The sequence below is a fragment of the Mauremys mutica genome, chromosome 4 (assembly GCF_020497125.1).
Source record: "Mauremys mutica isolate MM-2020 ecotype Southern chromosome 4, ASM2049712v1, whole genome shotgun sequence".
Classification (NCBI taxonomy): domain Eukaryota; kingdom Metazoa; phylum Chordata; order Testudines; family Geoemydidae; genus Mauremys; species Mauremys mutica.
Genome location: NC_059075.1, coordinates 162,379,357 through 162,392,369, shown reverse-complemented (window position 1 = coordinate 162,392,369; position 13,013 = coordinate 162,379,357).

The following is a 13,013-nucleotide window of genomic DNA, read 5'->3' as shown; positions in this document are numbered from 1 at the left end:
CAGGCATGCCTGCGGCAGGTCCGCTGGTCCCGGGCTCCGGTTGACCTGCCGCAGGCATGCCTGCGGGAGCTCAAGCGGAGCCGCGGGAAGAGGGGACCCGCCGCGGGACCGGGTAAGGGGCGGCGCTGCGCACGGCTGCTTGGGGCAGCCTATTTTCTAGAGCCGCCCCTGCCTGCACCTCCATGTTATAGCGCCGGGGGGGCGGGTATGTGCCCTCTGCTTCCGGGAGCTGCTTGAGGTAAGAGCTGCCCAGAGCCTGCACCTTGCCCCCCTCCTGCACTCTAACCCCGATCCCCCTCTCACCCTCTGAACCCCTCTGCCCCAGCCTGGAGCCCCCTCCTGCACCCCAAACCCCCCAGCCCCACACCAGAGCCAGCACCCCAAGCTGGAGCCCTCACACCCCAGCCCAGAGTCCCCTCCTGTACCCCAAACCTCTCATCCCCAGCCCCACCCCAGAGTCGGCACCCCCCAGTTACAGCCCTCACCCCCTCAGAGAAGGGGTGGGTCAGGGCCGGGGGTGGGGCAAGGGTGTTCGGTTCTGTGCACGTAGAAAGTTGGCAATCCTACTCACTGTGTCTGAGCAACAGAGGGGTGCCACCCAATGACACCAGGAGTCCTGGCTCCAGCCCCCTGCTCTAACCACTAACCCCCACTCCCCTCTCAGAGCTAGGGATAAAGCCAAAACTTCCTGATCCCCAATTTTCTACTACCCTCTAGCCAACGGCTGTATAAACAAAACCTGTCATGTCCCTCTCTAGTGGCCAGGCCACATAACCATTAACAGTGTCTCCTTCAGCTCGGGGGCAGGGTCCCTGCGGGAGCATGAGAAGGTCGCTGGTTCCATCCTGACTGGTGACCCACTGGAGGCACGGGATGGAATTTCTCTTGCTCCAGTCTTCTTTTGAATCTAGCTTATTTAATTCACACACTGAGGAAAAGATCCTTGTAACCAGGCATTTTAGTGCAAGGCCATCCTGCTCCTCCCATAGTGCCATGGTTCGTGTAACACGTGGGCAGGTTTGCAGGCTGAGAGGGAAGGTTGCAAAGTCAAACCCTCTGGAATCAGCAGTTGCCACAGTTAAGGTTTCCTGAACAACCTTAACTCTGCACACTTGACCATGTGCATTACTACACCATCCTTTAACTGCATGATCACATCCTAATTTTACCTACATGAATCACCAGCCGGGTTTGAACTCAGGGGGAATCTGTATGGAAATTGCAGTAAGTTGAAGATTGAAGACCAGACCCGGTGGTCTCCTGGCTCCCACCCCAGTGCACCTTCCCCAAGACTGCAGCGTACATTGACGGTGACCTGTCCCCTCCCCATCCCCTCCCCACACATCCCCTCCCCACAGAGATATGGACAAGCTGCATGTGTGATGAAGTGGGTTTTTCCCCTTGTTATGTTGTATGTGAGCCTATGTGAGTCACCAATGCCTAGGTGGTGGGACTATGGGTGTGAGACCCTTGGGGCAGGTGAGGCTGTTCCAGCTGCCTGCATAAAAGCGATGGCTGATGCCCTTCCTAACCTGAGAACCAGGAGGGAGGTGCAACCAGTTGTCACAGAATCAAAACCCTAATGCCCTGGAATTGCTCTGTATGACTCCCCTCAGGGCACGCTGTCCAGAGTAAGAAACCTCCTTGGTTATGGCCTTCCTGGGTCTGACCCCGGAGCATTCAGCATCCCTGTCTGTGCACTTCCTGCAAGGGGTCCACCTGGTCGGGACCCCTGGGGAAGCCAGAGGGCCCTGCAGCCCCACGTTGCACTCAGCAGTGACTCTCAGCCAGCTTGTAAAACAGAAGGTTTATTAGTTGACAGGAACACAGCATAGAACAGGACTTGTTAGCATGGAAATCAGTGACTTTCAGCCAAGTCCATCTTGAGGGAGTCCCAGGCCTGGTGCCCTGGTGTTCCAAGTCTCAAAACATAACAAAGCTGCTCTGCCTTTCACAGCAAGCCCAGAACAAGCCAATCCCATTTCAGAGGCACAGCCCCACCAACAACCAAGCCCAGAACAAGCCAATCTCATTTCAGAGGCACCGCCCCCTGCCAACAACCAAGCCCAGAACAAGCCAATCGCCACCCCGCCAGCCGTCACCATAGCCACCCCTTTGGCCACCCCGCCAGCCATCACCATAGCCACCCCCCTGGCCACCCCGCCAGCCGTCACCCCTCTGGCCAACCTGTCAGTGGCAGGACCATAATATCCACGTCATGCACCTCTCCAGCGCCTTGGTTATGGAGCGCCTGGCTGCCTGCAGGACTTTTTCCCCGCACCGGGATCTGCAGGAACCCCTTTGGCCTGGTGGATCACGAAGAGCTGAGCCAGGAACTGAAGTGCAAACCACAGGAGATCAGCAAGGATGAGCAGAGGTGGGCAGCTGGATCGCCGACACGTCTGTTTCCCCTCCTCCGGTGTTTGTCTTGCTTCCCGAGCAAAGTGTTACCTGGTTGCATCTCCCTCCTGATTCTCAGGTTAGGAAGGGCATCGGCCATCACTTACGTGCAAGTGCAGGCAGACGGAGCAGCCTCACCTGCCCCCAAATGTCTCGGCAAAAGTCACACACACTTATTCCCACCACCTGGGCATTGGTGAACTGAGGTACACACAGTGTTCCTGCAAAACAATAACACTCACATAGACTCAGGTACAACATAATAAGGGGAAAAACCCACTTCATCACAGCATGACACTTAGCCAAGCTGACGGTCCCAGGGTTTTCTGGATGTTGCAGGGACCTCTGCGTACTTTGGCCGTGCTAGATTGGACCTGCAGATTAGAGACAATGTGTGAGAGATGCAGGAAGATATAAGGGATCGTTGGCTTCTTGTAGTTGCAGACCCTGGCTCAATGCCTTATTTGGGGCTGGCCCCTTGCTGTCCCATCATGGCATCTGTTCTCACCGTCCTCTTCCCTGCTGAGTATTGGAGACAGCTAGGGCGTGTGTCCGGAGGGGTGGGGAGCGGATCTGAGACGGGGGTGCGTGCCCACAGAGGGAATCTGACGCCAGGGCTTGTGTCCGGGTGGGATCTGAGGCCAGGCCATGTGCCCATGAGGGATATCTGAGACCAGGGATTGTGTCCATGGGGGTGTGTGATGTTGCACTCAATATGTTTTATGGAAATATGCTAATGAGTGTGGATATGATGTAACTGGAATATGCTTTATGCAAAAGGTCCCTTATAAGGTATCGTCACAAAGGTTATAACCTACTGAATATATTCCTCCTATTTGTATGCATGTATCGTTCTTGGATCTAAAGCTAGAAATATGAAGCATAACTCTGAGGTCCTATTGTAATTAGGCAAAGGGTGGGCCAAAGTGTGGCTTAGAATCTTGATGGCTCCCATTGACTAGGACAATTGGCTGTGAATGGGTTTATTTCCCTGCAAGCCTTCCTGTGTACGTGTGGGCCAGCCCATGGGTAATGAAGAATGAGGTCTCCCAGGACATATGACCATGTCACATGATACTGGAATCCATCTTAAATCTGGTACTTTTCCATTGAGAAGGAGGGATGGGGACCCAGAGAGACAAAAGATTCCCGCCTTGTGCCAAAGCTAGAAAAGCGGGTAGAGCAGGACAGAGGAGGCTGCCCATCATGTGAAAACCCTTAGTTAACACCTGAGATGCCTGCTGGAATCAACAAGGGCTGTACCAGGGGAAAGGATTGGGCCCAGACTAGGAAGGAGTCTAGTCTGTGAAAGAAGCTTATTGGAACATCTCTGAGGGTGAGATTTACCTGTAATCAGTTTCTTAATGTATTAGGCTTAGATTTGTGTGTTTTGTTTTATTTTGCGTGGTGACTTACTGTGTTCTGTCTGTTATTACTTGAAACCTCTTAAATCCTACTTTTTATACTTAATAAAATCACTTCTGTTTATTAATGAACCAGAGTAAGTGATTAATACCTGGGGGAGCAAACAGCTGTGCATATCTCTCTATCAGTGATATAGAGGGCGAACAATTTATGAATTTGCCCTGTATAAGCTTTATATGGAGTAAAATGGTTTTATTTGGGGTTTGGACCCCATCGGGAGCTGGGTGTCTGGGTGCTGGAGTCAGGTAACCTGCAGAGCTGATTTCACTTAAAGCCTACAGCTTTGGGGATGTGGCCCGGACCCTGGGTCTGTGTTGCAGCAGGCTAGTGTGTCTGGCTCAACAAGGCAGGGTTCTGGAAGTCCCAAGCTGGCAGAGAAAATGGGCTTAGAGGTAATTTCAGCACATCAGGTGACAGTCCCAAGGGGGTGTCTGTGACTGAACCAGTCACAGTGGCGTAGTCGAGCAGGATCTGTGCACAGCTCAATGCTTTGAGACACTGGTAGTGATTTTAAGTGAGTTTTAAGTGTGGTGGCTGGAGAACAGACAAAGTGGTTACTGGTTCGTTTCTGTTTGCTTATTTTGGGAAAGGGAAGTAGGAACATAAAAACAGGAAAATGAGTGAAAGCAGTGAAGCGATTGCAAAGTTGGAGCTTTTTAGCTTCAAGTTGCAGAAAAGGAGAGGGAGCACCAGAGGTTATTGCAACTGAAAGAACTGGAGAGAACAGAAAAAGAGTCAGCCAGAGAGGAGGCCGCACGCAGAAGGGTTATGGAAGCCCAGAGGTTAGCACAGCAAGCTGCTCAGGAGGAGAAGGAAAGAGAGAGGCAGCAAGCCCTGGAGTTAAAAGACAAAGAAATTGAGACCCAGAAACAGGCTCAAAATGAAGCACACAAAAAGCTGCCCACCAGCAAACCCTGGACTTAAAAGACAAAGAAATTGAGGCCCAGAGACAAGCCCAAATTGTGATCCAGAAACATGAACTGGCTGTAATGGAGTGGAAGAGACCAAACCCTTCAGCAGCTTCCCCAAAAATCCATAAATGGGAGCGGTTATGTCCATCATATGATGAATCCAGTGATATTGCCGAATATGTCATCACCTTTGAGAGACTGTGCACTCTCCATGCAATTCCTGAGGATTAAAAAATTACTGCTTTGGTTGCAAAATTGACTGGGAGAGCTCTGGACATATTCAATAAGATGTCTATTGCTGATGCTTCAAACTATGGTAAATTTAAGGAACTGGTTTTGAAACAGTTCCAGATTACACCTGAAACCTACAGGGTAAAATTCAGGAGTTTTAAGAGGGGATCTGGATTACGTAATGTGGCCTATGTAAATGAAATGAGAGATTTGTTAGACAAGTGGGTGAGGGGAAAAGGTATTACTAGCTTTGAAGGAATGTGTGATTTGGTGACTCTCTGAGAGAATGTGACTCTCTGGCTCCTGTAGCCCTGGCTGGGGGCAGAGTGACGTGGGGGGCTGGCTCCTCTGTAGCCCTGGCTGGGTGCGGAGGGGGCAGAGTGACGTGGGGGGCTGGCTCCCCTGTAGCCCTGGCTGGATAGGTGGGGGAGGGGCTGCCTTTCCCTGCAGCCAGTCCCCCGGCCCCTGTTGCGATTCATGTAGCTTCTCCCTGAGCACGGAGGATCCATCACACCCGGTGGGATCCCCCGGCTGCTCTGCCCTGAGGTGGCTGCTTCTATTTCAGTGTCCCAGTTGTCTGCCCCCCCCCCCTCCCCAGCCCCTCGTGCCTGGGCTAATAGGACTGCCTGGCTCCCATGTGTCCTCAGCTGCTCAAGGGGAGGGGCAGGGCCTGGAAGCCCTCTCCTTCCTTGGGGGGCACAAACCCCACCCCCCCACCCCAGGCATTGACAGCACAGGAACATGTGCGATCCCTTCGCTGCCTCTGCAGATTGAAGCAGCCCGAGCCCTGCCACCCCTCCAAGCTCAGCCCTGGCCATGCAGGTTCTGTTTATTTTCGTAGCGCCCACGTTCCTGGAGGCTCCGTGTCAGAGGCTGGGTGACGCCCACCCCCACCACCCCAGCTACTGCCCTGACTGCACCGCGCAGTTTTGTCTAGGCAGTTCCTGGCTTTCTCAAGAGCTCGAATTTGGAAGCTCCCCCTCCCCAAGGTCTGTGGGAGGGGAGAGGCCAGTTCCTGGGCATTCACCGCAGCTGCAGGTGGGCAGCCCCTCATGGCCCTTAGGTGTGTGGGAAGGGGCATCTTCCTCGGCCACTTCCCTTTCCTCTCCCTGAGGGGGGCACAGTCCTGCTCCTTGTGAGCCCTGCAGTGCCTCCCACACAGCCAGCAGGGGGTGGGGGCCCCATCTGTGCACCTTCAGAGGTGCTCTGGAGGCCAGTTAGGGTGACCAGACAGCAACTGGGAAAAATCAGGACAGGGGGTGAGGGGGTAATAGGCACCTATATAAGACAAAGCCCCAAATATTGGGACATCCGGTCACCCTAAGGCCAATCGCCCCTTCTCCTCACAGCCCTGAGAAGAGCCCAGCTTGAGGCCGTCTGCAAGAATGACCAGCCTCCAGTGACCTCCGGACTCTTTAATGAATGTACCTGACCAGGTTACCGCTGGCCACCAGGCCTGCCCTGGCCCTGCTGAAATAACACCCTGCTCCCGGTTTCTCCGGGGACGTTTTCGCTTTGACCCGAGCTGCCCCGGCTGCCTCGCTGCAGCATCGCTTTGAGAAAGCACAGGAGATATTTCAGTAATCAGGGCTGCCCGATGGCACCATGCCACGTGCCCCTGGTCACCCGTAGCTGCGCAGTGCGGTGGGTGGGAGTGGAGAGGAGACCTGTGAGTCAGAAGCCTGGCCCTGGTGGTGGCAGAACAGGGAATGGGGGGGACCAAGGCCATAGTGCTGATGGGCTGGGCCAGATGGAGCCAACACCCTGCGCAAGACAGGGCCAGGGCAGCAAGAGACAAACGCAGCCAGTCGGTGCTGAGGCCGTGGGCTGACAGCTGCCCTCCCAGCCTGTGGGCTGTTAACAGCCGTGTGCACGTTACTTGCCGCAGGCCGGCTGGCTTGGGTTCTGTGCCAGCACAAGGAAAGGCCGGGGTGCAACGCTCGTGGCGCAGCCGGCCTGCACTCTGAACAGCCATCCCACCCACTGGAGCCCTGAGCAGCCTGTGGGCTCCCCTGCCCACCGCTGGCAGCTCTCGGAGCCAGTCATCAGAGGGGTCCCGCCCCCCGCTGCTCTTCACAGCCCGTCAGGGAGGGAGCCCGGCTGACTGTTCCAAAGCCCTTTAATGAGCCTGCCAAGGCAGCTGAGCAGGAGGGAGGGGGCTCTGGCAGGGAGAGCCCCAGCCCTGCAGCCCCTTACTGGCGCCGGGAGGGGCTCTTGCGTCTCTCTGGCTCCGCGCAGGGGGGCTGGAACTCCAGCAGGCTCCATGTCACTTGTCTGGGAGGCAGAAGGTGCTGCGACTGGCTCCGCTTCAGCGTGTGGGGTCCAACGGGCGCTCTCCGGCCAGGGAGCTGGGGTCTCGGGAAGAGGTTTCTGCTCAGCAGCAGAGTCACAGCGGGCTGCTCGGGGCCCCACCACACAGACCTAAGGGACAGACATGGCCGGTCTCGCTCAGGCCTTGGGGCTACCTGGCTGCTGGGTCTGAGCCCATCCTCTCCGCCATATCCCCCACCTCCGTCCCACCCCATCAGCCTCTTACCTTTCTCCTTTCCCCGTAAGCTGCTCTCTCTCCAGTCCCTTGTGCCCCCTCCCCTCTGGGTGCTCACCCCGGGCCTCTCGCCAGCTCCATCATGCCCCTACTTCCTTCCCTCCAAGGAGTGCTGTCCCCATTCCCTCGGGCCTCCCACAAGCTCCCTTGCCACCCCATCCCCTGCCTCATTTCCCAGACAACTCCAGGGCTCTGCCCATCCCTGCCCCATTCCCTTTCCACCCTGGGTCGTTATCTCTCCATCAGGTTCGCTCTTCCCACAGCCCCCAGGGCCAGTGTCCCCCCAACACTCCCCTGCTCCCAGGAAGACCCTGTGGTGTCGGTGTCACTGTCACAGGCCGGGCAATGGCCCTTCCCAGCCCTGTCCAGCTGCTACCTGGCAATGCTGCTGAGCCGGAGGGAAGGGGCTCCTGTGGGCAGAGCCCCATCCCTCTGGAGATAGCAGAGAGCGGGGGTGGGGGGGGCAGAGAGTGAGCACCCCCTGGAGCAGGAAGCTGAGACTCTGAGGGGAAGTGCCTCAGTCTGGAAGTGCCTCAGTCTAGGCCGACCCTCTTCCCCTGCAATGTGGCTCCGTGGGGAAGTGTAATGAGCTGTTCTGTGCTCATATCACTGAACGCTGCCTCTCCACTCCCCCCTTACACTGGTGCATCAGGGGGGTCCCCATTCCCACTGTGGGCTGCAGATCTGTGGGAGGGCTCAGCCCCCCCTTCCCAGAAAGCTCCCCAGGGAGAAGGGTCCCTAGCCCAACCCAGGGCTGCCTCAGGCAGGGCTCCCCCAGATTTTACCCATTAGAGCACAGCTCAGTAGGTGGTGCTGCAAGATCACCCCCACCGCCATGGCAGCCTGGCCTAGGAGGCGCTGGGACCCCTACAGTTACAGCTGGCTGTTAAAAGCCCTGGGCTGTTTATTCTACAATCCCCACATATGCTCAGATTGTTTTGAAAGCTGCCGTGCCCACTTAGGAGTGGGGGTAGAGTTTGTGCTGCAAATTTGGGGTCATTTGGCTAAGGGGCTCCCAGGATCCAGCTCCCGCAAATTACCTGATTTTCTTAGGGTTTTGCATGCGCCCAGGGAAAACTGAAGCCCAGTATCCACGGCACTTCGATCCCCTTCCCGGCTCCCACTGGCTTCTGACTGGCTTACAGGGAAAACAATTCCTTACCTGCACTGTGGCCACTGTTCTCTGAGGGGTGGGGCCAGACACGCATTCCACTCAGGTGGGCATGCCCAGTGCACCGAAGCCAGAGAACTCTGTGTAGCAATGCCCCTTGGGGTACTGCTGGCACCCTCAGGACCCCACCCCACCCCACCCCCCGTCAGTTCCTTCACACTGGCATTCGTTTGTCTGGAGACTCCGATGCAGAGGGACCCGAGGGCAGGTCGTGGAGTACACGACTGCACCCACCTCTCAAAGAACAACGGTTACTGTAAACGTAAGTAACCATTTCTTCTTCCAGTGGTTGCAGATGTGTAGTCCGCTAGTGTGACTTGCAAGCCGTACCGGCTCGGCGTCTATTTAAATAGTGACTGCAGAACTGCTCTTCCACAGCTCACTTCCACCCTAGAAGCAGTCCTGACCATGTAGTTTGGTAAAGCTCGGCATGGAAGATTCAGTCTCAGCCTTGCATATATCTAATATGGGAACAACCCTGAGAAATGCCATCTGGTCTGCACAGGAGACAGCACGCCAGGGTGATAATCAAACTGGCTTAGTCCCATCCAGACAGAAAGCCATGTTCATCTTAAATCCAACATATGAAGGCGATGGTCATCTGCATTGGAGTGCAGCTAAGGAAAAATACAGGCAACTGAAGAGTTTGGTTAAGGTGATGTGGTGAAACCACTTTAGACAAACATTTTGGATGTGGCCTTCAGGCTCCTCTGTCTTTCACTAGCTGAGTGTCTGGAGGTCCTGCCATTAGGGCCTGAGTTCACTTGCCCTCCTCGCTGATGTTATAGCAAGAAGAGAGATGTCTTTTGGCAAAGGAGGGACAGAGTACAGGTTGCTAGAGGCTCAAATAGCGGCCCTGTAAGGGCAGCAAGCACAGTGTTAAGTTTCTTTGTAGGTGGGAAGAGGCAAACAACACCTTGCAGACATCTAACAACCAAGGGGTTGGAAAATACTGACTGCCCGTGGATCAGGGGATGAAACACTGAGATTTGAGCCAAGTTGACCCTCAATGACTGAGAGCAGGCCTCATGGTTTATGATGTAACCGGTAATCTAAAATGTCCTGAATCCGCGCTAGTGCCAATCGAATTCCCCAAGTCAATGACAAACCCAAAAAGCGTTTCTACTTGGCCAAAGAGGCTGATCTAGTAGATAGCTTCGTACTATTAGCAGAACCTGTTGGACTGCCTCTGAACAGTTCTTTTCCACCTAATCTGACCATGCAGCATCCATACCATGAGATGCAAACTACTAAGACTTGGATGCCACAGCTGGCCCTGGTGTGGAGACAGTAGGTCCAGGAAGAGCGGAAGAGCCACAGGACAGTGGACCAATTGGCTGTGAAGGCCGGAGAACCAACATTGTCTTGGCCAGGCTGGTGCAATGAGTATCTGTTTGGCCTGATCCAGCTTCATTTTGAGAATGACCTTAGGGACAAGCAGAATTGGGGGAAGGCTGATCCCCCAATTCAGTTGAGGGCATTGGTCAGAGAGCCTGGACTGTGACCTGCTCTAGAGCAAAACTGACAGCACTTCTTGTCTTTTGTTGCAAATAGGTTGACAGATGGAAAGCCCCAGTCCCTGAAGATGGACCTCAGGATGCTGCTCTTCACAGAGCACTCATGATTCTTGGAGAAATTCCTGCTGAGCTGATTGCCCAATTGATTCTGTGCACCTGGAACATAGACAGCTGCAGTAATGTCTTTCTTGATGCAAAAGTGCCAAAACTTTATCACTTCCCAACAGAACTGATTGAAGTGGTTTGTTGAACTGGTTTGTTCACACACTACATTGCAGTGGTATTGTCAGGATTTATATAAACAGACGTGCCCCTGATGTGAGAGAGAAAAAACTCGGCACACATTGTAAATCACTCAAAGTTCAAGGACCTTAATATATAACGATGCCTCCTGTTCTGTCCTCAAAGACTCCAAATGCACTCCCCAATCTATCGTCGAGGCATCAGTAACTATGGTCCTGGTCAGTAAAGGACAAGTGAAAAACTCTCTCACCTACATTGTTCTGATCTGTCCACCACTCTAACGACTGCAGGACCACTGGAGGCACTCAGACTAGGCTGTTGGACTAGACTGACAACGTGTGAGATAAACCAGTTTCAACAGGCACACTCTCACAGGTTGAACTACATAAGTACATGACGCCATGTGGCCTAGCAACCCCAAACATACATGAGCTGTGGTTGAGTAGTGAGATTTGAGGGACAGACATAGGTGACAAATTGTTTGAAACCACTTATGAGGGAGAAAGGCCCTCGAACTTGTAGAGTATAGTAGGGCCCCAATGAACTCAATTTTTTGGACTGGAAGTAATGTAGACTTTCCTTTGTTGAAGATGAGCCCCAGTTGATTGAAGAGACACAGTCTGAATTGGACGTGATGGAGGACTTGGCCTTCAGACTTGCCCCTCACTAGCGAATTGTCCAGTAAGGGAAGCCCCAAATCCCTATTCTCCTGAGATGGGACATCACCCCAGTCATGCACTGGGTGAATACAGCCGGGACTGAGGACAGGCAAAAAGGGAGTACAGTAGAACCTCAAAGTAACTAACACCTCAGGAATGGAGGTTGTTCGTAACGCTGAACAAAACGTTCTGGTTGTTCTTTCAAAAATTTACAACTAAGCATTGTCTTAATACAGCTTCGAAACTTTACTATGCAGAAGAAAAATGCTGCTTTCCCTTTTTATTTTTAGTAGTTTACGTTTAACACAGTACTGTACCGTATTGGGTTTTCTTTTCTTTTTTGGTCTCTGCTGCTGCCTAATTGTGTACTTCCAGTTCCAAATGAGGTGTGTGGTTGACGGATCAGTTCGTAACTCTGGTGTTCATAACTCAGAGGTGCTACTGTATAGCGTATTGATAATGTTGATCTGCCACTACAAATCTGAGGAACTTCCATTATCTTGGTAACACTGCTACATGGAAACAAGCGTCCTGAAAATGGAGGGCAGCAAACCAGTCATGAGCCAACGAGGGGAGAACTGTTGCTAGGGTGACTATGCAAATCTCATATATTTGATGCACTTGTTGAGACCTTGGAGGTCGAGTATAGGTGTCAGCCCTCCCTTGGACTTGGGGATCAGGAAGTAACACAAGTAGAACCCCTTTCCCCCAGTGTTGGAGGGAAACTTCTTCTGTGGCCCTTGAAGCACATAGAGTCTGAAGCTCTTGAAGAGGCGGTGCCTCATGAAATGGGTCCCTGAAAAGGGATGGGGCAGGAGGGTGGGATGGTTAGGAATTGGACACCAGTGCTTTAAAACCCATCTATCTGTGGTTATTGCTTCCGAAGCAGAGTGGAAGTAGTACAGCCTGTCACCAAGGGGGTGGTGGTGGGAGATATGATTGGAAGATCACTGACGGCTGGAATGCTGACTTAGAGACATGAGTCAAATGGTCTGTTTGCCCTAAGCTGATGGGGATGAGCCAGCTGTTTAGAGGTGAAAGCAGAGGACCTTCTCCTCTGTGATTTGTGCCTCCTCTTGGAAAGGTCTTGCTGCCTGGAAGGATAAGTTGGCTGCCTGGAATCCCAGTGGGAGTACTGATAGTATTGTTGCTATTCCCTCTAATGCCGTCTCTTAATGGCTGGGGTATAGACTCTGACTCCCTGTGAACACACTGAAGCTCAAGAGTCCTTACAAGAATGTAGTTTCATCAGTTTTTTCAGAAAACAGGGAACCACCCAGGCAAGGGCAGGTTTTCTATATTCTGTTGGATGTCGGGAGCTACCCCAGAGTTCTCCAGCCAAGAAGCTCTTCGCATTCTTACAGCTGCAGCCATAATCCTGGAGGAAACATTTGCTGCATCGAGCGCCGATTGTAGTGACATCTTAGCCACTAGATGACCGTCTGCCAGTCATGCCTTAAACTCCTCTTTGGCATCCTCCAGCAACTCATCAGTAAATTGGGATAGTGGGTCCCAGTTTACAAAATCGTATTTAGAAAAAGGCACCCACTGATTAGCAATGCACATGAGTAGCAAGGAGATAGAATAAATCTTCTCCCCATTAAACCAGCTCTCTTGGTCCCCTTTTCTTTGTATGAAAGACTTGCGCGCGCACACACACACGCGCACACACACCCCATCACAATCTCTCATTTGCAGCAGTTACCACACAGGAGTTTGGGGCTGGACGAGAGTAGAAACATTCAAATCCTTGCTTGGGGGCATAGTACCACTTGCCTGTGTGCTTTGCTGTGAGAGGTAAGGAAGCTGGCGTGGGCCACAAGGACTTTGCAGGCTCCGAAACAGCATCACTTATAGGGAGGGCTGCCCTCGCAGGGGCTGAAGAATATCCACCAATTTATTGGTGTTCTC